The 26,415-nt window shown below is 38.5% G+C and overlaps 1 long non-coding RNA gene across 1 annotated transcript in view; it reads left to right on the top strand.

Moving 5' to 3' along the window:
• Positions 1-815: 815 nt before the first annotated feature.
• The window catches only part of LOC126499382 (uncharacterized), a 53,091-nt gene continuing 27,491 nt past the window's right edge, over positions 816-26,415 (top strand). Inside the window, exon 1 of the long non-coding RNA XR_007591081.1 lies at positions 816-961. This is a non-coding gene — a long non-coding RNA (uncharacterized lncRNA). The remainder of the gene's footprint in view (positions 962-26,415) is intronic.

The following is a 26,415-nucleotide window of genomic DNA, read 5'->3' as shown; positions in this document are numbered from 1 at the left end:
ATGGGCCCATAGCTGCAGCTAGAGTTCCATGAAGTTGTAAGTCACTCGTTACCATTCTCTGCAAGAGCAGCAAGGGCTCTAAACTGTTGAACTGCCTCTGAGACACACAAGGACACATCTGACACCAAGGTGAGGAGGTGACCCTCAGAGTTTCCTCTTTTAGTGCTTCATTTCCTCCATTCAGCTGCTACATTGAGTTTTCATAAAACAGAATCTCACCCGGTTGCAGATATCATTGGGTCACTGTCACCACCACTACACTGACATGGACAATCCCATGATACTATTTTCAAGCCCGTAATCCTTTAGGAAACCAGTGACCATAAAAGTGACCTAAAAGAAACTCGGTAAAGATAGAGTATTGATTGTTGTACCACACATATAATGCTTCACACTTGATGTGTGACAACTTCTTCCACGGTTGCCTCAATAAATCTGTATACAACGAGAAGCGTCATTTCTACCCCAGCAGCTAGCCATTGGCAACTTCACATAAAGAAACAAAGGCTGTTTCAATTCATCTTGATTCTTACAGTAACAATGGTTTTTATTTTTTGACAGATTCTGTGTCAAACAGTTTGTTTGGGATCAATGCTTATTATATATTATAAGTCAGGAAAATCATGTTTTCCAAGATAAAGTAAGTCTTAGACTTTAAAATGGCTTGTATGATTTTCTCCATCCATGTGATTCATTCCTAAGGTCATACTCAAAACTTCCACCTTGAGCTGCCTTCCATAGTCTAGGTATTCAAGAGTTATTATTTCATTTGAACAAACATGAATAACTTTGCATTTCCCTGAATTGTTAGACCCACCTCGATGAGTAGCTGTGGAGTGTCCCAGCAACATCCCTTGATAAAGTGTCAACTCCTCATTGTCAAGACAGGGGAAGCCACACCTACTGTCATCACAGACTGTGCCTCTCACATGAGAAACCATGTATTGATGCAGCAAGCGGGGTGAGTGTTATCATAGTTGGTGACCAATCATGGCAGACTTTCAGAACTACTGATGGTAAATGACTGGAGTAGGGGAGACAAATTGATCTCTCTGGAATCAGTTTATTTTGTAAGATATTTACAAAAGTAGGGCATTGAATAACTAGGAAGTATTTCCTAACTTCACAGTGACATAGATCCATGAACTATTGAGATTGCAGGTGACTTTCACTTGTACCAAAGCCTACTACTTACATCATGTTGTTTCCTTTCTGACACTCAGTCCAACCTGAGTTATTTCTTTCTCAGCAGAACTACAATTAGGAGAGATATGGGCATAGTGAATGCATATCTTCAGTGCACCTTTAAATCACAAGGTGTTGTGAAAACATTCTCAAATCAGTTTAGTTTCATTTTCAAGCTTTGTCAAGGTTCTTAAAACTATTACAAGCAAATTCTTGCTATAGGCACATTATCACTGCAGGGCATTTCAAAAGCACTAAGTGCCAAGGTGTGCTTTATAAACCCAGAAAGGGAATAGGCTCTGGTTTAATTCCCACTGCTCTGATAAAGCAGGCACCTACAACAATGTAGGAGTGGGGAAGGTTTGTTGGTCGCACATTTTCAGGTTGCATATTGAATGAATCATGTATTGCTTCCCCACTATGATGGACTGTAATACCCTAAGTCATGAGAATGGCAAGGCCTTTGCCAATCAGCCTCCCTGTCTTTGTCATCATTGTTGTTGATTTTAATTAAGAATCAGGTATGTGTCCCATTGAGGCTCAGCTCTGTGGCTCATAGAAGAAAGCCTACTCACTTTTGGTAATGACTCCACAATAAACATTTCCTTGGACAGTCATTCTTTAATACTACAGACATTTAGGCCATGTTTTCTACTGGAAGAATTATTCTTAAATTAGTAAAATTCAAAAACTTTTGTAGAAAAAAAAGTTCTCATTAAAAGTCAATTTTAAAGACATTTGTGTTTATTATAGAGATAACTAGGAAATGCAAAATAAAGAAAGAATCTATGTAGATCTACTCTATATGACATATATATATATATATACATATATATATATATATCAGACATAGTTTGCTTTCTATAGGTCACTCATAATAATATATTACCATTATATAAAGGGATGACATGAATGCTCTAAAGAGAAGGTTTTTATTGTAGATATGAGGGATAATACAGTCAGAAGCATCCTGAAGAGTCCAAAGCAGGAAGCAAAAGTACCACACTGAACGTGGCCAGCACAGTTAACTGGGCCGTGGGGTAGAGGGAAGACCAAGAGACAGGGGCAAACAGATCAAGAGGGACAAACTTGAAGGGTTATATAGAAATGAGAAGCTGGGGGAAGGGAAGCCAATGAGTTGGAGAAGTTCAGTCAAAAATGCTGAGAGGAGTCAGTGGTACCCAGTGAGCCTGGAGGCCAGCATGTACCTTGATGTGCTAATAGGACATTTGTCCCAGGTTTTCATTGGACCTGACAATAATACCAATATATAGAATTATGTACCTTCTGTTTCCATTTAATATTAGAAAACTTTTGGTTAAATGTTGATTTTGAAGCGTCTCATGAATTTAATCTCTTGATATGTCATAATGTCTATTAAGCTGCTGGCATTAGACATTTACATAGTTTTAAATACTTCACTGCTATAAATAATTACTGTGGTCAGTTCAGGCAAGAATCTTCTCTTCTCAAAGTTCGTCTATGTTAAAATATTTACTCTAGCGTGTCTGTAACTGATAAAATTTTTCTTTCTGATTTGAGGCGTTAATATAATCTGCTGATCCATTAAGATACAGTAGAGCAGAAAATAGAGCACTCAAGGCAGTCCCTATATTCTACAGAGGATCAAAGGAGGGAGGAATGGCAGTAAGAGTTCCTGGATGGGAGATTTACATTTACATTGGGAATTATTTCTACAATGTTTTCAAAATACTGATTATGATGCTGAGAGTAGATGGGGCAGCTTTCTGCTCATGGAACAAAATTCCTGACAATCAATTGAAAAAGAGAAGAGAGATTTTCTCCTATAGTGACCAGCGGCATTGTTCGGCCATTGTGGTGTAAAGTTCATAGGAGCAGAAAGCAGAAAGCAGAGAGAGAGGACGGTGGGAGGTGTTATGAATTCTTTAACTCCTTCAAGCCCACACGTTGTTGGTCTAAGACTTTCCATGTGTTGCAGTCTGGGCACCAATATTTATCCCATGAATATTTATGCAATCTGTATCTGGTAGAAGGATGGAGTCGAGTCTTGTTGAATGTATTGTACTGTAGCCCTCTTAATGAACTTGTGGTTCCTGTCTCCTTTTCTGTATTTCACACTGACCAGTTGGACCTAAACCACATGTTTATAAGCAAAATAATAGTGATGTATTGGTGTGGCATAGGAAGAAGTTTCCTAATGGCCATTTTGTTGATTTTAATGGTATTTGCTGAAGTGAGACCCTGTTGGCAATTTTAGTCCTTTAATGTGAGTATTCAGAGACTGTTTTATGAGTGTAGTGGCATACGCCTTTAATCTCAGTACTCAGGATACAGAAGCTATTGGATCTCTGATTGGGAAGCAAGCCTGGTCTAACCAGTAAGTTCCTATCCAGACAGAGATACAGGGTAAGGGTCTGCCTCAAAAAAATTATCAGCAAAGTATACTTTAAAATAAAGAGGGATTATACATGTATAGAAAATTGTAAGATTTTATTGAAAATGTTCTGTTAAAAATATTTGGTAAGACATTCATGTTAATAAGCACAGAAGTAGGAATCAAGAGGAAAAAATAAAGGAGAGAATAGAAAAGTTTTCAAAGGCACTGAGAACCTTGGCTAGACAGCATATCATTGGCAATAATGTTATATTGATTTCAACACAAAGACAAAGTATATTTATACTGGGCCTTCTTTGGTCAGTGTTATGAAATGTCTAAATGTGCATAGTGAATCATTTACTTTCGATAACAATAATTCATTATCTAGAGAAGTGTTTGGTGAAATAAAGATGTTGTTGCTCATTCTGGAGTGTGGTAGGAGCTTGGCACCACCTAGACAGTAAGACTCTAAGAACAGTTAGTGGTTTTTTTTTTCTTTCAGATTGTGATGGGAAAGCACTGCAGACTACTAAATATCATGAATCTAAAAACAGGATAGAAAAAGAAATCAGCAAATACAAAATGACAATGTCCTCTGCTTTGTTCCCTGGCAGACATTCCCAGTCAAATGTCACACTCTTTCCCACCAGGCCTCATATAGGATGAATATCATATATATATATATATATGTATATGTATATATATGTATATATATATATACATATATATCCTCATATATATCCAATATCAACAGACAGTCTTTCAACTTTTTAGTATGACAGCTGGACATGAGAAGTAATGAGACTTCATTCTTAATCATTGCTGCTGATAGATCTGTAGTGAAATAGACATAAAATAATGCAAGTTAACATATGCTGTTGGGGCTTGAGAACTAGCCCAGTCATTACAGTGTTTGATCTTCAAGCAGGAAGACCTGAATTTTGATCTGCAGCTCCCATTTAAAAAGAATTGTGCACTGGCATGCATCTATATGTCAGAACTAGGGAGGAAACAGGTATATCCCTCCCTATATTTCACCAACAAGGCAACCTACTCTACCTGGTCAGCTCTAGGCTTAGTTATACCAGATCTCAATATAAACAAATAATGACGATGATGGTGATGATGATGATGACGATGATGGTGATGATGATGATGATGATGATGATGATGATGATGATGAGGGGAACTATTGAGGAAGATACCCAACATTGACCTCTCTCCTCAACACACAGATGTGCATACATAGTGACACATATTGAACATGTACACACATACACCACAAACACACATGACCCCACACAAAACTAAAATAAAATGCACTCTTAATAGAGTGATAGGCATTATTGTAGGCTGAAAGGATCAGCCAAAATATATACCCTGGCCCTGAAACCAGAACCAAATGGTTTTAAAAGGCTAGTGAAAGAAAAACACTTTGACCTTGAAACCAGAGCCAAAGAACCACACTCTGCCCTTGACCAGCTGGGCACGAAACTAACCAATCCCTGAGCAGGAAAACCAATCAATCCCTGAACATGAAATCCAGTCAATCTCTGAGTTTGTTTAAACTCAGGAATTGAAATTAGATTCCCACCATGAAAATCTTCACCCTAGAAAAACTCCATCTCAAGAAGCCCTATCTAGGCCCTGTGCCTGTGCAGTAGGGAGCTGCCCTTTCCCACCCTGGCAGAGGCAGCCACTTTCCTGGATTCCTCCCTCCCAATAAATCTCTTGAATGAGTTTTGGGTGAGGACCTTCTTTGACTTGAGCAGAGCAGAGAAGAAACAGACATCTCCACTGGGAAACTCCCTTAGTGGAGTGGAGCAGAGAAGTAACAACTTCACCAGAGAAGCAGACTGCTACATTTCTGCAGGGATTTCCGGCTTAGCCCAGTGAAGCAAGAAAGTAACAATTTTCACCAGAGCAGAGAAGCGACAGACATCTCTGCTGGGAAATTCTTTTAGCAGAGTGTAGTGGAGCTGAGCTGAAAGGGATCTCTCAGAGAGGAGAAGGATTGCTACATCTTGTCCTCCCACTTTTCCCCATCAGAAAACAGCTATAGGCGTAGCCTGACTCCCTAAGAATCAGGATACCTTTCTCTTCAGTGCTGTAGGTATCCAGGGTACCTTCCTTTCACAGCTATAGAAATAGCTTGGTTATTGACAGTCAGAATGCCTTTCCCTTTCAGAGCTGTAATAATTGCAGTTACTACACATGAAAAAATGATTTGTTTACCTATAGTTTAAGTTATGATGCATATATTAGCAGACTTTCACACATAACCTAGAAGAATTTGGGCTTTTTGTTACAGTCACATCTATCATAGTCATTATTTTACATCATCTTTCATGTTAAAATTAAATCAATGTGACCTAGACTTGCCTCTGTATTTATGCAATAAAATAGCCTCAAATTACCTCTGATATACAAAATAAAGTTCACCTCTGCTTTATATGCAAAGAAATTTATAAATGTATTAGTTAACTAATAAAATTTATTAATAAAACTGTGCTACTAATGTTTCCTAAGTTTCTAAATCCAAACTGTGTAGTGTGGCCCCTGATTCAAAAACTGTTCTTAGTAACTGAACTTTGTTCAGCTTTGCCCAGGGATACTGCAGTTGTGAGAGATCAGAATATATTTGCCTTTGTGTGGGAAATTTAAAGTAAACCCAGACTGCAAGACCCAAGCCACACTCAGATCTTAGAGTAAGTAGCCTACCATCTTATGAAGTCACAGTAACATCGCCCAATCTCTATCTGAAAAGCTGCAACTAAAGCTGCTGTTGTCGAGCCTTCTCTGAGAGATGCTGAAGACCTCCCTGTGTCAGCACACAACCAGAAACAGTGACAGTCCCCTTGAGTCCTTTCTCTGCATGCACCCATCAGATGATTCCCAAGTGGGTGTTTTGTATCTTCAGATAAAGTATGCTCCTACAACACAAATAAGTCTGTTCAAAATATGGATAATTATGGATATACTGAGCCAAGATTCACAAATTTTTGAGGGATCTTTGTTTGGTTGTTTTAACTTTTACTCAAGCATATCATTTTGATAAAAAACAAATCAGTAGCTTTTTATGCAGATAGTAGATATACTATTGGAGATGTCCTTGACTTTGCACGGGATGGAAACAGAGGTGGTTTCTCACATGTAATAAAAGCAGCCATCAAGTAGATGAGCTCCTTCCTCCTTTCTCTTGCCTCCAAGGATTCCCATTATTAAGATTGAAGCTCGTAGTCATAAAATGGAACGGGAACATCAAGAGAGTACATTGGCAGAGTTCCATGCCAAGTCAGCTAGAGCTGAAACAGGATGAATATGAAATTTGCATAAACCCCACAAGAAGCAGGCAAGCCAACTTCCTATGAGGATCAAGTTAATGATTAGTACAGTGAACAACAATAAAGACTTGGACAATGAGTTCAAATTCAGCGCTAATCAAGGACTCACAAAGGCCTATCGAACTACTTGGTCACCAAGTCTTTGAAATATCCACTACTAAAAACTTTGCATTTCAATACTCACTGTGGAACAAAAAAAAAACTAATACAGATGATGAGAAAATATCTGTGGAATGACAGTCATAAATTTGAAAAAAATCATTATTTATAGTCAATGTTTGATCTGTTAAATCCATGTTCCTGAAAGAAGATAAAGACTCCAAGAGATATGTTTCCAAAGTTTAATGAAACATTTGTACATTTCCAATCAGCTTCATCCAGTTCCTTTCTTCAAAGAAATACTAAGATGGATTTGTATTAGCTTTTCCTTTACTGTTTTAATATAAGCTAGCCTAAATATATTATTTGGGAAGTGATTGGAAGATTTGCTGTCTTTATTTAGTATCTTTAGAGAAATTTCTAGTACTTGAGAAATCCACTTTAGTAGGGAAATTATTGGGCTTAAATGTCTTAAACAAGAGAGTTGTTATATATGAAAGCAGCTCTTCCTGTCTACCAAAAGATAGCAACCAAACCCTCATGAGAGACAACCTAAAGCCTGAGTCTTCTGGAAATGAGGGCAGAAAAAAAAAACTGCCTTTGAGCTGTGTTGAATACCTGGAATACACATCAGTTGAAGATTGAAGCTGAGTTAGCTACCAAACTTCTTCAGTGATAGATAATATTGTAAGGTGCCAGCAATTTCTTCAAGACCTCAGATCAAGAGTTGTTCACCATCATAAAGACCTTTCTTCTTAGCTCTGATTTTCTTTATTCTATTTTTTTTCTTTTTTATACAGGAAAATCCATGGAACACTTATCTGTAGGCAACTTGGATAAAAATTTATGCTTTAACAAAAATCCATAGTAATTACTGGGTTTGTATGGGTAACGCAGAGGTAGGGGTGAATTGAAAAATATGCCCAATGATACTTTACATATCTGTGATGATTCAAATCATATAATATAGCTTAGTTTACTTGTGACTTTTCCTAGAAGTTCCCAGGGTATTTCTCTTAATCAAAGGTCAAAGTGATTAATACAAAAGTCTACCTATTGATATAGAAAAAAATAAGTCACATTCCACCTACAGTTCCAATGGGCTCCAGAAACACATTCTTTGTGTTTGTGGAATGTAATTTAGCATACTTTAAGGTGATGTAAAAACACAACTCTGACCCTGTTGAGAAGTCACTATGAGCCAAGTCTATCTCCTGGACAGACAAAAATTATGAACAAGAAGTTATTATCTTACAAAAGATATGGATGATGGACATGTTATTTCTCTGAAAACACAAACATCAAGAGCCTAGAAAATGCCCAATCCTTGTTGAACTAGAATTACAATCCAAACCATTTACAAACCCCTGTTTTGTGTTTGTCACTATCCCAGTTGAGGCCAGTAGCTCAGTTTAGCTTCCAACTTCACTAACATTTTCAGTCACTGAGAATTTGAATTTTGCATAGTTTAGTCTGAGTGTTTTCATCTAACATAATGGCATTCTTCATAAGAATTCATAGAGGTTAGACTCCTAAATTATCTCATAATACTCCTGCAGTTGACCAGAGATGGCTCACCAATCAAACCACAAGCATCATTGCATTACTGAGATGCAAGAAACTTGAAAGAGTGGTAAGACCTTATCATTTGCTCTCTGTGTTTGTCCATCTCTTTAAGATTCCAGAGCCAAGTCTTTACATAATAACCTTCTGAGCGATACATTTTGTTTTTAAGAATTTAGGATTCTACTCACTCCGCTCCAAGGGTGGCCTTCCGGTGTACAGATGTGTTGAGACAGCAATGCCTCAGCAAATTTGTACTAGTAGGAGACATGAATATTTCAAGATCATATTCAGATTGTCTTGGGGGGAAATTGTAATCTGGAACTCACAGCTGTTGCTAAGTGAACCAGTGGAGTTGTTTTTCCTCTGGCTAAACCGGTAGGGGGTTCCCAAAGCCTGTCTCTACTCCAAGATACTCTCTGTATTTTTATTACTCACTATAACTTCAACAACTGTGTTTGCAAATGCATGAGTTTTCAAATCCACTTATAAATTATTTATGTCTTCATCAACTGGGAATATGCTCATTCACAGGTTATGTGGGAGAAAATAAAAGAGTATTTGGATGAAACTAGATTTTTAAAATAGTTTTTAAAAATAGTTTTTAAGAGATGTTGTTAAATAGACTAACTTTTCTAAATAGTATGGGAGGGGTTGGGGTTGTTTTATAAAATCCAGTCTGCAAATGTGCTCCTGAGTGTTAGAACAGGATCCCTGTTTTTACCTGCCTGGCTTGTTAGAACAGGATCCCTGTTTTCACCTGCCTGACTTGTTTTGCATGGTGCTCTTTCAACACTTGACTCTAGACCTCAAGGCTGGCAGGCCCTGTGGTGGTCAGGTGTTCTGAGTTGTGGAAGGCAGAACGCTTCACATTTTAAGGGAGAGAATTTTCTAAAACTAGATAGGCAAGGAGGTGCAAATATTTGGTGCCAAGTCAACACTATGCACAGTTAACAAATTGGTGATTTGCATACAGTAGAATCTCAGCAATTATTTGCCAGTCTCTTAGAATTTCTGGTCTTCGTTTTGAGGAATTCTAGAGACTCATTTGATTATTATGCTTTTGGACCACAAATATACATAAAAGTATGATATCAATACATAGTAAATATATTACAAATATACCAGTCTCTGAAAAGACTTATTGTTTTAATTTTCACAGGGCTTACTTTAGGAAGAAATAGACATATCAACTTTGCTCTAATGATCATATAACTTTAATCTGAGATGAAGCATTTGATCCTTCAGCCACACTCTTATTTTTATATAGTTGATAAAGTTAATGCCTGTTTTATCATATGTATGTGTGTTTTATGTATGTGTGTTTGAGTGTGTATGGAGTACATAAATGTGTCCATATGTGGGTAGAGACCAAAGGTCAATGTCAGATGTCTATATATATATATATATATATATATTCATAAACTCACTGATTGGTTAAAGTAACTGCCACCTAATCTCAGGGATCTTTCTGTCTCTACCTTTCCAGTGATGGGATTACAAGAGCATGCCATGATGCTTGGTCTTCTACATGGGCTCTGAGGGTTTGAACTGAGGTTCTGATGCTTATACCACAGCACTTTATCAAGTGAGCCTTCTCCCTAGTTCTGAGCTCTTATCCGCAAAGTGCACATTGCCTCAGCTTTCTGTTGGATAATGGTACAAGAATGAATTTATGGTTAAAAATTACCTGTGATCTAGAAGGTTGGGTTCTATGGATTCAAGTACACAGACTGGAGCTGATAGGGATAATGAAGCATTTATTTCAGAAGCAATTACCCTTTCTTTGCCAAGCTCTGCTTGGGTTTTTCTGAAGAAGATGTTGAAGGAGAGCTAGGGAGGGGGGTAGTATGGCAGTCATTATACACTCTATAAAAGCTACTGTGGACATAAGCTGCAGTATCCCTAACATTTCTTGTGTTTTAATTCAGATTAGACTGGTGTTTATCAGGTTAATAACAAACTGATGGTAACTGCAGTAGTACACACTGTAACATCTTATCCTGGATATCTTATCTGTTCTCTGCATGAAATAAGGCCGGGACAGGACTCCATGCCACTTTAATCACAGGGCAGATGAACCAGTGACAAATGGATGTTCTGCTGCCTGATGTTCTGTTCCAGAGAAAGATGCAATCAGCTCAAGCTGCTTCAGGGTAATGTTTCAGATTGGGGTCTCGTAAATAGGCCTGAAAATAGCCAGTTTTTTTTCTAAAACTGTAAATTCCTGTGATTAAGGTATGCTTCAAAAATTAACCCTAAAAGAATAAAGATTAGAATATGGAGAAGCTTTCAGTGTTGAACTACTTAGTGGGAGGAGCAGAGCACTCTGTTCTTAGGAGGAAGCAGGTCATTAGAGGAACCACATCTAAATGCTGCATGTCAGAAATGAGAGGAAAATGGAGTTTCCTTGGTGCCGAGGAAACGTATAATTATCTGGGACAACAAGCATTGATATTTATTGTAGTGAGATGCAAGGAAAAAACTAAACAACAAGACTCCTGGTGTCTCAGCTCCACATCTGACCAATTAATTTGGGGGTAATTTCATCATTTTAATCTACATGAAGCTCCTCCTTGGCTCCTAAAGTACGCTGGTGTATGCCAGATGTCAGGCATTTCATGAGGTCTCTGAGCCTTGGGGTGGGCTTCAGTGCAGGTGTTTAATGCTTGCCAGGCCTCTGGACAAACTCACAAGCGATGTTTGTGGTTTGTTAGTGATTCAAACCATGCCAGCCCTCAGTGGTTGTGAATGGTGACTCTAGCCACTAGGAGGAGCTGGAGGCTACTCCATCCTCTGCTTGACTACACCTGGGTTGGTCTAGGAGATGAAACACTTTGAAGTACTGGGAGACAGGGGAGTTTGAATTCTGAAAAACAGAATTAAGCTCTGTATCTTATAACAGAGGTAGAACCAATGCTAGTGTGCATTGTTTAGGAGATGGCTAGGGACTAGGTGCAAAAAAAGTACTGCTAAGTTATGCTTTCCCCATTGCTGGGATTAAAATAGTACCGGCTATTGTTCTTAAGTTTAATGAAAATAGAAACAAAATAATCCACAATGCCCGAGGGAACTGAGGTCCTGACACTTGTACCGCATGTAATTTGTCAAGTGAGTCTTTTAGTTCTAATATCTTGTTCCTAAAACACATGTTATTTCATCTCTCTCTGTTGAATAATGACACACGAATGAACTCATAGTTAAAAAGTTAGCTTCTCATCTAGTACAGCATTAAAACTAATCCATGTGTGTATGTGCATGTATATAATATAGGTGTGTGCATATATGTATATATATAACTGAAAGAAGTTTAGAGTATATGCATATCAGTATACGTGTATGTGCACATGCGCACATATGCACGCACACGCACACGCACACACACACACACACACACACACACACACACACACGAAAAATCTGAACCTCTTTTAGTTACAAACGCTGTCCCTTAGTTTCCCTAGTGCCTTCCTTCCAGCTAAGCTCAGGAATTAGAGCGCCATGTTTTTATTCTGAGACCTTGATTTTTCCTTCGAGAAACAGTTTAGCCCGATGTTATAAGCACGGGACCCGAAGCTGTTCATTCCTGTCTTAAAATCTTGATTCTGACACTTAAAAATGCTATGGCCTTATTTAATTTATTTAACTTCATCACACTCAATCTCCACAATCTTTAAGTAACTAAAAACCTTTTTTCAAGTAATTTTTTTTTTACATTTTGTCAGTTTCACACACATAGGCAATGTGTTGTGAATATATCCACTCTCTTCACGCTCTTGCCCATGGTCCACCATGCCGACGCTCTTCACCCGACGTGTCCCTGCCGTCGCACAGTTGTTACTAGGATCTCAAGTGAGAGCTGTAAAGCGGGGTTTCCAGTATTGTTACTGCTAATCTCAAAACACCTCAGCAAAGCTTATGCACTTTATCTTCTCTCTTAATTTCAAATTGTCAGAAGTCCATGATTAAAAAATTTTCTTTCATGGGACAAGTAGATCTTATAACTTAATTACAAACTGTCTCCATTATTGTGTTATGCCTTACTTTTGTGGGACACACATGCACACACCATGTGAGCACAGCAAGCCTGAGAACATGGTCAATTTTGCATTGTGAGAAAAAACTTTTATATTAATTTCCTAGTCATTCACATGGGAATGAAATATGTATAACTAATGTCACTGTTTTGTCATTGTTTTTGGTTCTGATAGAGGATTTTACATAACCCGACCTATCCTCAAAGTGGATATGCAGTTGTGAATGACCTCAAACTTATGAAAAAGGCCTGCACCGTTACGGCATTGTGTTTTTAAAGTATCAGCTCCATCCTCTATGCATTTCACATATAGAAGATGCTCAATTATTATTTATAAAACAAGCTAAGTTTCGTCTTAAGATTTTACCTGAACTCCACAATTCATTTAGGAATTCTCTATCCTGAAAGGTATTCAGTTAAGAAAATAGCAGAGGCTGAAAGTAAGAGCATGTTAAACCAAAGTGAGAACAGTTCTGAGTGATTGTGGAACCCTCCCCCTGTTCAGCCACCATGTCCTTTTTCCTAAGGTATTTGTTCATGTAACCCTAAATCATGTCTGCACATTTGGGAGCAGAATATAGAACAAGTGACACAGAATTATTTTTAAATATGATCTACTGTGTAAAGTACTAATGATATCAACTATGTTGCAGGCTAAGGGGACATAAATGGAGAGAGACATGGGACAAACTTGCAAGGATTTTTCCATTTACAGAAAGAAGTTTAATAAACAACCATTGAATATTAAAGATTCTCTGGTGGGAGGAGATCGTGAGTGGTCTATACGAAAGGGAAGAAATTTCGTCTTAAGATTTGGGGAGAGAAACCAATCTTTTTAAAGAGCTTACACACTGAAAGAGTTTTAAAATAGGATGGGAATGTAGTTCAGTGATAGAGTATTTATGCAGCATACACGAAGTCCTAGAAGAGTTAGAACACTGAAAAAGAAACAGAAAGAAAGAGAGAGAGGGAGGGAGGGAGGGAGGGAGAGAGGGAGGGAGGGAGGGAGGGAGGGAGGGAGGGAGGGAGGGAGGGAGAGGGAGAAAAGGAATGAAGGATGGGTAATTATCTAGATTTTCTTTTCAATTATTTTCATCTTGAAAGATTAAAACACATGATTAACATGCAAATGAGAGCTTTCCATAAGATATGTCTACTATCTTCTCCATAAGGGATGACAAATATTTCACTAAACTCTTCTGCTGAAGTATTGTGCCAAAAAGACTTGGAGGTAGGAAGGAATCCCTGGGACTCCATGAGAAGGGAATGGATGGGGCACCTGGTGAAGTCTGATGAAGCACAGGGTAGCACGTATGAAATTTGAGACTGTATCGTCATTGCTGGCTTGACAAAATTCATTAATTTCTCATTTCAAATGCCATTGTCCTGTGTCAAAGGCCATTTTTTTTTTGTCTTTTGAGACTGGGTTCTTTGTAGCTTTGGAGCCTGTCCTGGAACTAGCTCTTGTAGATTAGGCTGGCTTCAAACTCACAGAGGTCCACCTGCCTCTGCCTCCCTAGGGCTGGGATTAACGGCATACACTACCACCGCCCAGCTGTGAAAGGTCATTCTTAATTCCCCATGCTCTACACTGATTCTGCTGCGCCTCTCACTCACCTGCACATGCCATCACACACTCTGGTGGAAAGAATGGGGTGTTTTCTTTGTTTGGATTTCTTCCTTTTGTGGCAGGGATCTTGCCAGTCATCTCAGATCAGCCTTCGTGCCTTTTGAAGCTGTGTATTCCTTTTTGTGAAGCATTAGCCTAGAAATCTTGAAGTTTTCATGGGATTTCTGATTCCATTGTTCAGCTCCCTCCCCAACAAATATGCTAAAAACAATTGTTGCTTGCTCAAAGCTGGGGAAATTGTCCAAGATAAAGGAGACTGGAATTAAAAATTTGTGACAAGCATTTGGTGAAAAATACATCGTGATAGTAATTAAATGACCATAATTGAATGCTTATTTCTGCTGTAAACCCTTTGGAAATGATACTTAAAGCATTGTCTTGTGATCTCTAATGTCATAAATGTCTTTGTGTTGGTCTATACTACCCTTGTATATTATGCTAATTTAGATCATTTAATAATACATTTTCTAGATCATTTAATGGAATTTTTGTACTAAATGATACGTAAGTAGGGAGAACAGGAAATCTTCTATACTATGGCTCCCTGGTGTTCTTAATTTTTATTGAATTTGTTCCTTGCCTTTGTTGGTTCAATAACTCCATGACAATCAATTCATAGACTAAGATTACAAACAAATCTAATTGTAACAATTGCTTTTTCAGCAACTGATAATGAAGGGCTTTCATTTCTAACCATTGATCTAGCCTTCTGCCCAAATCAATTCCTACAGTAACAGAGGAGGAGGTTATTGGATTAGGAATAGAGAATTGTTCCTTGGCAGATACAGTCAGAGTACGAAAGACAAGAAGCTTTTTTTTTTTTTTTTTGGATTGGTTTTACTGATACAAAATAAGGCCTCATGGAGGTGCTTTTCAACTGGTCTCATCTTAACAGCGGGTAGTGATGCAAGTGTCATACCTACTGGAAGTGTTGAAGAACTGCTCCCAGCCACATTCTTGGTATCCCATATTTCTCTGGCTCGTGAAGACACTTCCACCGTTCTTAACACCCTTACGAAAGTTTTATCACCCTGTATTGGAAGTTACCTCTTGTCACTTCTACAGTATTGAGCGTCAATATCACCACCCACTGACAAGAGTACAAGATCCTGGGACCAGATACAGAGACGATGGCAATCCTTGTAGCTATAACCTATCATATCCCACTCTCTGGTCACAAAGCCCATGACACTGAAAGCAGTTTACATCCATACTTGCCATATGACTTCCATGTTTCATCCATTGCAGCATCTGCCTCAAATCAAATATAACATCATTTGGATCAGGAGGAGGCTTTTCACAAGTGATTCTGTAACTATGCCTTCTTCCTACAGTCCATCCTGGTCTAAAGATTTGAGAACAAACAGACCAAATTACCTGAGTCTTCAAAGTCCCCTCTTCAATTAAAAAATTCTAGAACACAGTAAGATAATTGCTAAAAAAAATCTATAAGGCACATGATAAATGTAGATTCTTTGCTGGTTCCTAGCAGTTCTGAAATCCAGGAGGGCGCAGTCTGCTAAGTCTTTGCCTGTCTACAACAGGTCTTCCCCTGGTAGTAGTGCACAGTGTCTCCACGATATGTTCTCTGACTTCTTCCTTTTACAGAAGAACAGGTCTGAGGTTTCAGTTGGGAAAATTCCCCAGCCTGCTTCATGCGTGGACAAGTCTTAGGTGCAAAAAGCTTGCTAGGCTTTGTATTATCTCTATCCCTCTCCGTCTATAAGAGCTATATTGTGCACATATAATGGTGACACTTTCCTGTGTGTCTTATCGGAGTTCACTATAAGACACAAGTAGAAGTATTATTAAGAATGTTCTATCTTAGGCTTCGATATGGGTAGCCAAAAGACAAAAGCGTCTCCATGTTTATAAGCCCTGTGTTTGGAACCACGACTGTACAAGACATTCTCTTACGATTTTTTTAAAGTGTCTTTTATTTTTAAAGTGTATTTATTTCTGAAGCACTGTAGTAAAACTTTCTCAAATCCTAACAACAAAGTTTACCAAGATTTGAACTTTGGCATAATACTTTACTACAAAAATCAAGGGCCATCTGCAGAAACTGGGCATGAGCAATGGTCTTATTTTCAAGTCTAGTAAGTTTTGACACCTGAAACAAAAGAAGCCAGGAAGCAATTTTAATCTTATGCCTGGAAATCCCAGCTGAACCATTACGTTCAGGAACACTGCTATTTATTCTTCACATTGTGGTAGCTAACAGCATCGCTAAATTTTCCATCTCTGAATAACAGTGACCACAAGCCTATGACCCTCCACAAAAGCTTTATTGCTTTTCTTTAAGCCTTCTTTGCTAACCTGTGGATCATGGAGACTTTTAGATATTTATTAACAACCTCATAGAGTTGATTCAAGATTTCCCTAACAGATTCAAGCTCCATACAGCCTCAGGGAAGTCTTCACTTTCAAACCAATACCCCATGCTTGACGTTTTATCCAGACAGAGCCATTTACAGCTAAAAAGTGATAAAAAGAGATGTTCACTGTTACTTAACAAATTGTGCACAAAATGAAGCTTAAGAACACTCAAGCATTTATTTTGTTCACAATTATGAAATGTGGAAAGAGCTACCTCATTTTTTTCTCTCCATGTTGTACTATACAAAACAGTTGTTTTGCTGTTTTACTCAACGAGGCTGAGGCCTAGAGCCCAGCATTGTGGGATTTTGGCCTTGGGGTCATGGCACATGCTGCTTAGACGTCCTCATAGCATGGTGCGTATGCTTGGAGACTAAGAATGTCTAGAGAGTGGGTATTAGCGGGCAGTGACTTAATAAGCTGAGCCAGATGCCGCATACCATCACTTCAATTGAAATCAGTTGGCTCAAGATTCCTGATACCCAATGGTAGAGACTAACAGAAATGGCTACAACTGCATTTGAGGACACCAGCTTGCTCCAGAGAGTAGTTCTGGCAAGGGTGTCTTATTTATGAGTCATTTATGAATCACCTATGCTTGTATACTGCCTGCTTTGTCCTTTTTGGACACTTTTATTGATATACATGCTTTGTGTATAGCGAATCCAAACTTTCTGCTTATCATTTTTATTGCCAATACTTTCCCTCAGGAAAAAATTCTTTATATGTGGCTTCCCATAACAACTGCTCTAAGGCAATTATCTTAGGCTGTGAGTTGGGGCTTCAGTGTACACAAGTTTTAAATCCTTTTGGCACTCGCTCGCTGTACATGTGAAAGTTAAAAAATTATGAATTAAAACAAGAACACCATACTTGCCCTATGGTATGAGGAATGATTTTATTCAAATGAGATATTTAAAGAGAGAATTTTCTAAGAATGAGTAATTAACATATTTCTTATATACAAAAAAAATAGACAGTGGGTTTGGCAGAGCACCTGACTGTGGTGACCTTTGTGGAAGGGACAGGTATATGGATGGGACCAAGAAGGATCTCCTGAAGTGATATATTGCATGAAAAGAAAAACCAAAGGAACACTAAAGTGTGAAGATTAAAATGTTGAAATCTTTTTTGGTAATCTGTCTTTCTTGCCTTCCTTTGTCTTCATAAGAACGGAGAGCCCAGAATGCCAGCATACATAGCCAAACATAGACATTGCCTTCCACAACTTCACGTTCAATTTTTATGTCACCCTGGGATCTCTAGTACTAATGACTTTCTTGTGATTGCTGTCTGTCATTTAATATCTGTTTGACCTTTAGAAACAACAGATATACTTTTCTATTAGCTACAAGCTGCCACCAGCTAATTTCCATTCAGTATGGGATTCCCTGAGAATGATAATAAAATTAACTTAACAAACATACAATGTAAAATGAAATGTCAACTTTTAGTACATACTTTCCCTCCATCTGCCAGAGTGATTTTAAATGCCAGCTTTAAAAACTAAGGAGGTACCAGCCGGCCTTTCAGCGGGACTGCGCACTACACGTGACCGCCTGAGGTGCACGGATTTCGGGTTCTGCACGCCGGCTCAGAGGACTGCTACTCTGGTCTAGCGGTGGCTTTGAACTGCATATGGCAGTAATTCCTGGTCCGTATGTGTCTTTTCTCTGCCTAGGATAAGCTGTTCTACTGTTATGGTTGAACTGCTCTGTTTTGTCCTTTCTCTTCAAAAAGTTTCCTGAATTTGGATACCTGCTATTTAGTTGGCAGAAGTTCTACTTCTTCTCAAGAGAATGCTGCTTTGCGTCTCTTCTTGATTGTTGTGTTTCTTGATTAGGAGCCATAGCCACATCACAGATATACAATGCAATGGCAATTGTTTGATGAAATATGGATGTCTGAGAGCTAGACAAAAGATGATCTCTAGAATTTATTCTTTTTTAAAAAAAAAATTAAGCCATATATTTTGGGCATACTCGCTCCCCTCCCCCAACTTCTTCCAGATTCACCCCAACTACATTTCCTATATTTTCTTTCTAAAACAAACAAGGCACACACATACACATCAAACCAAACCAAACAGAGAAAAAAAAAACCTGGAGTGTGTTTTGTCTCAGTATACAGCCTCCTCTGGTGTGTGTTTAATATATCCAGTGCCACTCCACTAAAGAAAACTGATTTCCCCTTCTCAGCAACTGTCAACTGCAAGTAATATTCCTGAATGATTGCAAGTAATATCCCTGAATAAGTCAAACAACCTGATGTACAATACAGCAACTTGTCGATCATAAGTCAGGGACTCCCATCAGATCCAAGATAACAAGACACTTATTTTTTTATATCACTTATTAATATTTGCTTAATGGGCATTTTCTCCATTTTTGTCCATATACTTCCATTAGTTTCCAAGATTTAAGAAGTCAGAGAACCTGATTCTTTTGTCTCAGGACACTTTCAGAGTTTGGGGTCATAGTCAGTCTTCAAAAAATAACTCGTAATTTCTTCTCCTTCTTCTACTAGAGGGGCTCCCAGGTGCCCCGGGCGATGTCCCCAGTTAGTTCCTGGGGCAGCTGAGGACAGGGAACCTGAAATGACCCTATCCTATAGCCATACTGATGAATATCTTGCATATCACCATACAACCTTCATCTGGTGATGGATGGAAATAGAGACAGAGACCCACACTAGAGCACCAGACTGAGCTCCCAAGGTCCCAATGAGGAGCAGAAGGAGGGAGAACATGAGCAAGGAAGTCAGGACCACGAGGGGTGCACCCACCCACTGAGACAGTGGGGCTGATCTATTGGGAGCTCACCAAGGCCAGGTGGTCTGTGACTGAAAAAGCATGGGATAAAACCGGACTCTCTGAACATGGCGGACCATAAGGGCTGATGAGAAGCCAAGGACAATGGCACTGGGTTTTGATCCTACTTCATGTTCTGGCTTTGTGGGAGCCTAACCAGTTTGGATGTTCACCTTCCTAGACCTGGATGGAGAGGGGAGGACCTTGGATTTTCCACGGGGCAGGGAACCCTGACTGCTCTTCAGACTGGAGAGGGAGATGGAGAAAAGTGGGGGGAGGGGGAAGGGGCGGGAGGAGGGGGAGGGAAATGGGAGGCTGGGAGGAGGCAGAAATTTTTTTAAATTTTTTTCTTTTCAATAAAAAAAAGAAAAAAGTAACTCGTAAAAATTGAATCAATGTCATATTAATGCTTATTGATACCTCCTATATTTTAAAGTGTATCTTGGTAAAAATCAATACAATGGGTAAGAACAGTTCCCATAATCCTGAGACAAGTTTAGAGCTATAACTGAAAATTTTCCTGAGTAGTTCCTTCTTTTTCACTGTAGCTTTCAGGGAGTTTAAAAAATGAACAAATCACTTGTATGCACCACTTCACCTCCTGCAGAGAGACTAGTATGTTTCTAGAAGGTAGCACCCAAATTCACCTGAGTTTGAGGCAGTAAGACACCAGATGCCTTGCGTGCACTTCATAATTGGTAAGTAAAAATCCAAAACATACTGGCAAAGGTTCCAGAAAGGATTGATATGGCTACAGAGACGGAATGTTGAAAGAGAAAGTGTGTGTCAAGAAAATCCAGAATCAGAAACTATGAGGAAAAAAAGAAAGAATTATTGAGGGAACGCTTGAGAAGCAGAGGAAGTTTCCAGTTTCTAAAAGGCATGATAAAGTGGGCCTCAAATAAGTTGGTCACAACAGAGAGCAAGAAGTGACAAGTGTGGGTCTATGGAGAAGGCAGTGAGTCAAAGTACTTGCAACACAGTGTGAGGACCAGAGTCTAGATCCCCAGAACCGTCATAAATGCCAAGCAGGTGTGATAACCTGCCTGCATCCCCCACCTTGGAGGCCAGAAACAGGGATCCCTTGTGCAAGCTGACTAGCTAGACTACCACAACCTGTGAGCAATTGGTGAGCTATGAGGTCAAGTGGAAGACCCTTCGTGAATATGTAAACTGAAGGGCAGGCAAGGAAAGCATTGCATATCAACGTCCAGGTTCTTCAAGTGCACAGAGAGAGAGAGAGAGAGAGAGAGAGAGAGAGAGAGAGAGAGAGAGAGAGAGAGAGAGGAACTAACAGGTATGTTCTTACGTTTTTGCTGGCATTAAGATGTCTTGACTATTTTTGTCATCACTGTGATGACATATCAAAACAACTAAAAGGAGGATAAATTTTTCTCTGTCTCACAGTTCAACGGTCACAGTTCATCACTTGGGGAAGGACTAATGGTGGGAGAACCTTTCAATTGTGTTAGAGAAGGCCACTTTCTTCCTTCTTGACCCACCAATAAACAAAGTTCTCATAAGCCCTGCCATATAGCCCATGTCTACCACTCAGGCCTCATGTCTTAAAGGCTCCACAACCTCCCCAAACAGCACACAGCACAGCCAACTAGGGACCAATTGCTCAGCCATATGGGCATGCAGGAGAAATTTCACATCCAAACTACACAGGAGGCTTTAGTCGGGCTACCCAAAAGGTTTGGAGAGAACCGTTCCTTTGTATAAAAACAGTTTCTGCCAGAGCAATGCAGCTTTCTTTTTGGAGAATGTTCCAACCCCTTGGAAACATATAATGCTTCCTACAGTACTTCCACAGTATCCAAATGAGAGCCAAATTTGCCTTTGTGCAGTGCTGATTTTACAATATTTAAACTACATTCATTTCTGCCTTTATGAACTTTTGGTTTTAACTGTGTTATTTAAGGACTGAAAAGCCAAATCTTCTTAGTATTACACAGAATTAGGTTCTCAAAATTTTAGCAGGCCTAGATCAGCTCTCATTTGGTGATAGAAACCAATTCCAGTGAATCCATTAAGCAAACCCTAGTTTTCTCAGGGGCTGAGGATAATGAAAGCTTCTTTACTCTAAACAGAAGAACCATCATTGTTTTGTATGTAAGTAAACAGCTTTTAAGAGGACGTGTTATGTACATGGCAGCTCCTCCTAAGCACATATCTGCAGATAAGTTACACTGGCCATTTACCCATAAGGGGAGTCATGCCGTGCTTGCACAGTTAACACTGGCCACTCAGTTCTGGCAAAGAAATGAAAGTAACTGTGGGAGCTGAGTGCTGCCACTATGCTGAGATTCTTGCTAAATTAAGATTATCCAGCCCCACTGAGTAGGAAAAGTCATTTCATATTCATACCCTAAGATCTTAATTTTCCAAACAAAACTTAATAATACTTTATAAACAGGAAGCAAAACTATCCATCACAATCATTTCTCTTCTCTTTCCACACTGATATTATATTAAAAAATTGAAGAATTTGGACATTCATATTCTTAACAGTTTCCAGTTTTCATAGTGGTTCATGTTGAAGATATTTAGCTTTGAAAAGACAAGGATCTAAAGATCATTTTTGGGGGAAGAATATGTTCCAAGAAATAACCAAGTGTGAAATCAAAAATAAATCATTTTTATATTGTGTCTGCCACATAGTTCTCATAGTAAATACTAGTCTTATGGGGCAGTATTTTAGGCTTACAAAGGCAGTACTATACTTTGTAATAAAGTATGTGAAACGTTTAGTTTTGAAATCCTAACAAATTTAATATAAAGCACTTATTTTGTGTAAATAAATGCAAATTCTTCATTTGCTTGATATTTTAAGGAAATATTTTCAAAGAACATGTTTCTAATTTTAGCTATTAAATTCTACTAAGTCTACAAAATAACAATTCAAAATATTTACTAATGTAAAACTCCTCTTATTTTTTTTTTTGAGAAAATGGGTTCAGGGAAAATATTAGTCCGTCTATTCTTATTAGGTTTTACTTGTTGACAAGCTAACAATTTTTATATTTGTTCTAATGTGGAACACATTCAAGAATTTCATTGCTGTTATTCCTTTTATTTCATTGGGTTTTTTTTTGGTGATGAGAGAAATAGTTTCCGTAGAAGATACCCCTTTGATCTTCACATGATCTGAGCTCGTGCTGCAATAGTTACACTCAGGGATTTGCAAGAACAAGAATGTGCTATTTGTAGTTTTAGGTCATTCCCGGAGAAAAGTCCCACTTCCACATGACAACCGAGCATTGAAAATGCTGCCTGCGTGGGTCTCTTTGCCAGCAGTGATGGATGCATCATTGATTTAGCTGCTAATTGGCATCCAATCCATACTTTGCTTTGCATACAAGAAAAGTACAATTCTACATACTATTGAAACAAACCAGTCTTCACTGAAAAAAATGATAATCATGAAGATTGTTCAAAGAGGAAGTGGATGTGAATGCATTAAGTGGAATTGATTTTGAATAAAACTATAAATACAAATAGATAAGGATTATTATTATTATTATTATTATTATTATTATTATTATTATTTGCTTTTTCAAGACAGGGTTTCTCTGTGGTTTTGGAGCCTGTCCTGGAACTAGCTCTTGTAGACCAGACTGGTCTCGAACTCACAGAGATCCGCCTGCCTCTGACTCCCAAATGCTAGGATTAAAGGCGTGCGCCACTACCGCCAGGCTAGATAAGGATTATAAATTAATATACAATACATCTAAATCATCTATTAAGATTTAAGACTGTAAAAAAATAAGATTGTATTTTACTCTTTTACCATTTAGAAAATTATATTCAAATTTCTTGTAAGGTTTTCTTTCTTATTTCTCTTTAAATGGTGCAACTGTACAATTTGATGTTGCTTGTCATTAAGCTAGTCCTAATAGTGAAAGTGCACCCAGGAAGGTCTTTTCAAAATTGGCTGTGATACCTCTGGCATAGCTGTAGTACCTTGTCTCTAACAGACTTTCTCTTCAGACTGAGTTCTACTCACTTGCTCAAAATAAAATTCTTCACTTTTGTCATGACTAAACTATTAAGTGCATTCAAAATTAATTTTATACCTATAAACAAACAGTTAACTATGGATAATAGGCAATCAGAGAATGTTCCAAACAAGATAATTATTGATGAGAAGGAAGAAGAGATTGAGCAATGCATATCTATTAAAACTAATACAAATGAACAAAATATCCTGAAGGATATTTTGAATTATTTTTAAAAGTTCTTTTTAAAGCAGTCTTTTTAATTTTTAATACAAAAGTCAGGTGGTAGCAGAGGCAGACAGATCTCTGTGAGTGAGTTTGAGGCCAGCCTGGTCTACAAGAGGTACTTCCAGGACAGGCATCAAAGCTGCAGAGAAACCCTGTCTAGAAAAAAACTAAAATGAAGAAGAAGAAGAAGAAGAAGAAGAAGAAGAAGAAGAAGAAGAAGAAGAAGAAGAGGAAGAGGAAGAGGAAGAGGAAGAGGAAGAGGAAGAGGAAGAGGAAGAGGAAGAGGAAGAGGAAGAGGAAGAAGAAGAAGACACTCCCACGTTGCATGTTAAAATACCATTGCCTATACAGGAATAAATCCTGTCTCATGCTATCAGCACTCATGACTCAAGGTTGTCAGCACATCCATTCTCACTGACTTGCAGCTGAGAAAAGGTGAGTAACTGACAATTGACAAATGTATTTCATGAGAGGAAGAAAAGTTCTCATTGAATCATATTTTCCCCAAAAAAGGAAATAATTATTGAGAAGTAAACACGATTGTTATATACTAAATAAATGTCTTTTTTTTTCAGTTTTCTCATCAGATATACACGGTTCATTAAAAAAAATATATAGTCCCATCACCAACCAAAATGCAAGCTCTTTATTGGGCAAAATTTGATAGACCTTTTCCTACCAAAAATAAGACATTAAGGACTAAGGAGGTGACATGGAGGTTAAGGGCACATGCTGGTCTTTTAGAAGACCCAAGTTCAGTTCCTAACGTCCACATCAGAAGACTTATAGCCATTTGTAGCTCCAATTCTAGGGGACGTGATACCTTCTGGCCTCTGCAGACACTCATGTATATTCTCTCTCTCTCTCTCTCTCTCTCTCTCTCTCTCTCTCTCTCTCTCTCTCTCCACACACACACACACACAGAAATTAAATTAAATTTTTTAATTTTTTTAAAAAGAAATTTCTTCTATTTCACTCAACCAAGTAACCACACAAATTATACTCCCTGGGGTGTAAGAGAGAAGTCAGCGGTTAATAGCATGTACTGCTCTTGCCTAAGACCCTAGTTAGCTTTCTAGGACCTATGCTGAGAAACTTACAATGACTGGTACGTAACTCCAGCACCTGGATAATCTGGGTGCTGGCCTCAGCAGGCATTGCACTGGCCTGTTCCCTTGCATGCATACACACATACTCACAGGCAAAACTACATAAAAAAATTAAAAAAAATTAATCTTTAAATTTTTTCTGTTGGTAATAAAATACTGGATAGTATAAATACTTGCAAAATAAACAAAAAGAAAAGACAACCAAATTTGATGTATAAATGATTAACCTGGAGACAGTAGGACCTGAAAAAACAGCTCTTTTGTGAAACACACCAACACACACACACACCAGAGCTACTCAGGTACTCAGAAAGAAATGTTGACATTATTAGACACACAAAAGGGGCGATCAGCTCGTGTAATGCTAAGCATCAGAATAACACTGGGCACATAAAAGATTTAGAATGGAGGCGAATCACGGTTCTGGAATGAGCAGTCAATAATATGACAACTGTAAAAGCCCCATTTGGAATTCAGAGATCAAAAAACAGTTGTAGTTTTTGCAGCCCCATTAGGAATCAGTCTGCAGCCACTTCCTTCTTTGTGACAGCATTCAACTGTGCGCTTTAGATCTCCCCAATAGAAAGCGTAATGAGCCTCCACAGGACCACGCTACCTGCCAAGAAAATAATCCATCCTCCAGAAGCCCCAGTGACAATATTCCTCAATGCTCAGAGAAACAAAAAAAAGCTGAAGTGTTGTCATTCCAAAGCCTCCCCACTCCACCCCACACTTACAATCCTCAGTGGTAATCCCAAGGAAGCTAATGAGGGAAGGCTGAAGCACACAAAAGAATCCTCATCTCCAAATTCAGAAAAAGCAAAGAATTAAAATAAAAAGATGATAAGTCAGCAAATCAATAACTACTTGTCAAAAATGACCTTCGTGAAGTGTCAAACAGCGCCTGTTGTGGGCTTCTCAAGTAAGCCCAGCAGGAGAGTTCAAGAGCTCAGAAGGGGTCATGAGGTTTTGAGTCATGGCCCAGTTAACGTCCAATCTGTCCTCACAATTCTTACTGCCATTACATTTTGGGGATACGTTCATGACTAAATAATCTCTGAAGCACCGAGTGAATAAATCTGACAGAGTATTACAAATAGAAGCAGGGTTTTCCTCTTTTTTTATTTTATTTATCTCTTTCACTTACTATTTTTCTTCTGTTTTCTAATTTTATTGGGGCTCTACCAATATGCATGTCATAGCATATGTTCATGGGGGTCAGAGGAAAATCGGTGGAAGTCAGTTCTCTTCATCCACTGAGGAGGCTTCAGGGATAGAACTCAGGTTATCTGGCTTGGTTCTTGCCCACTAAGGTATTTTGCTAGCCTTTCTTTGTTCTTTGACCATCAAACATCAATGTTATCTCTTTCAAAACTATTTTACTCACACACAAATACATACATGCAATAACTGGAAGTTGTAAGTTAAGTCAGTTAACTAAAATGGTTTATTAATTTACTAGCAATCAATTAAAAAGAAGTAAAATATACCTTTCATGCAAAAATGTTAGAGCATCACTGGGCAGTGGTGGTGCATGCCTTTAATCCTAGCACTAGGGAGGCAGAGGCAGGCAGATCTCTGTGAATTCGAGGCCAGCCTGGTCTACAAGAGCTAGTTCCAGGACAGGAACCAAAAAGCTATGGAGAAACCCTGTCTCGAAAAATCCAAAAAAA

Source organism: Alexandromys fortis, unplaced genomic scaffold (assembly GCF_014885135.2).
Source record: "Alexandromys fortis isolate MF-2015 unplaced genomic scaffold, M_Fortis_MF-2015_v1.1 scaffold_19, whole genome shotgun sequence".
NCBI classification, from domain to species: Eukaryota; Metazoa; Chordata; class Mammalia; order Rodentia; family Cricetidae; genus Alexandromys; species Alexandromys fortis.
This window is presented reverse-complemented; position numbering and strand designations above follow the sequence as displayed.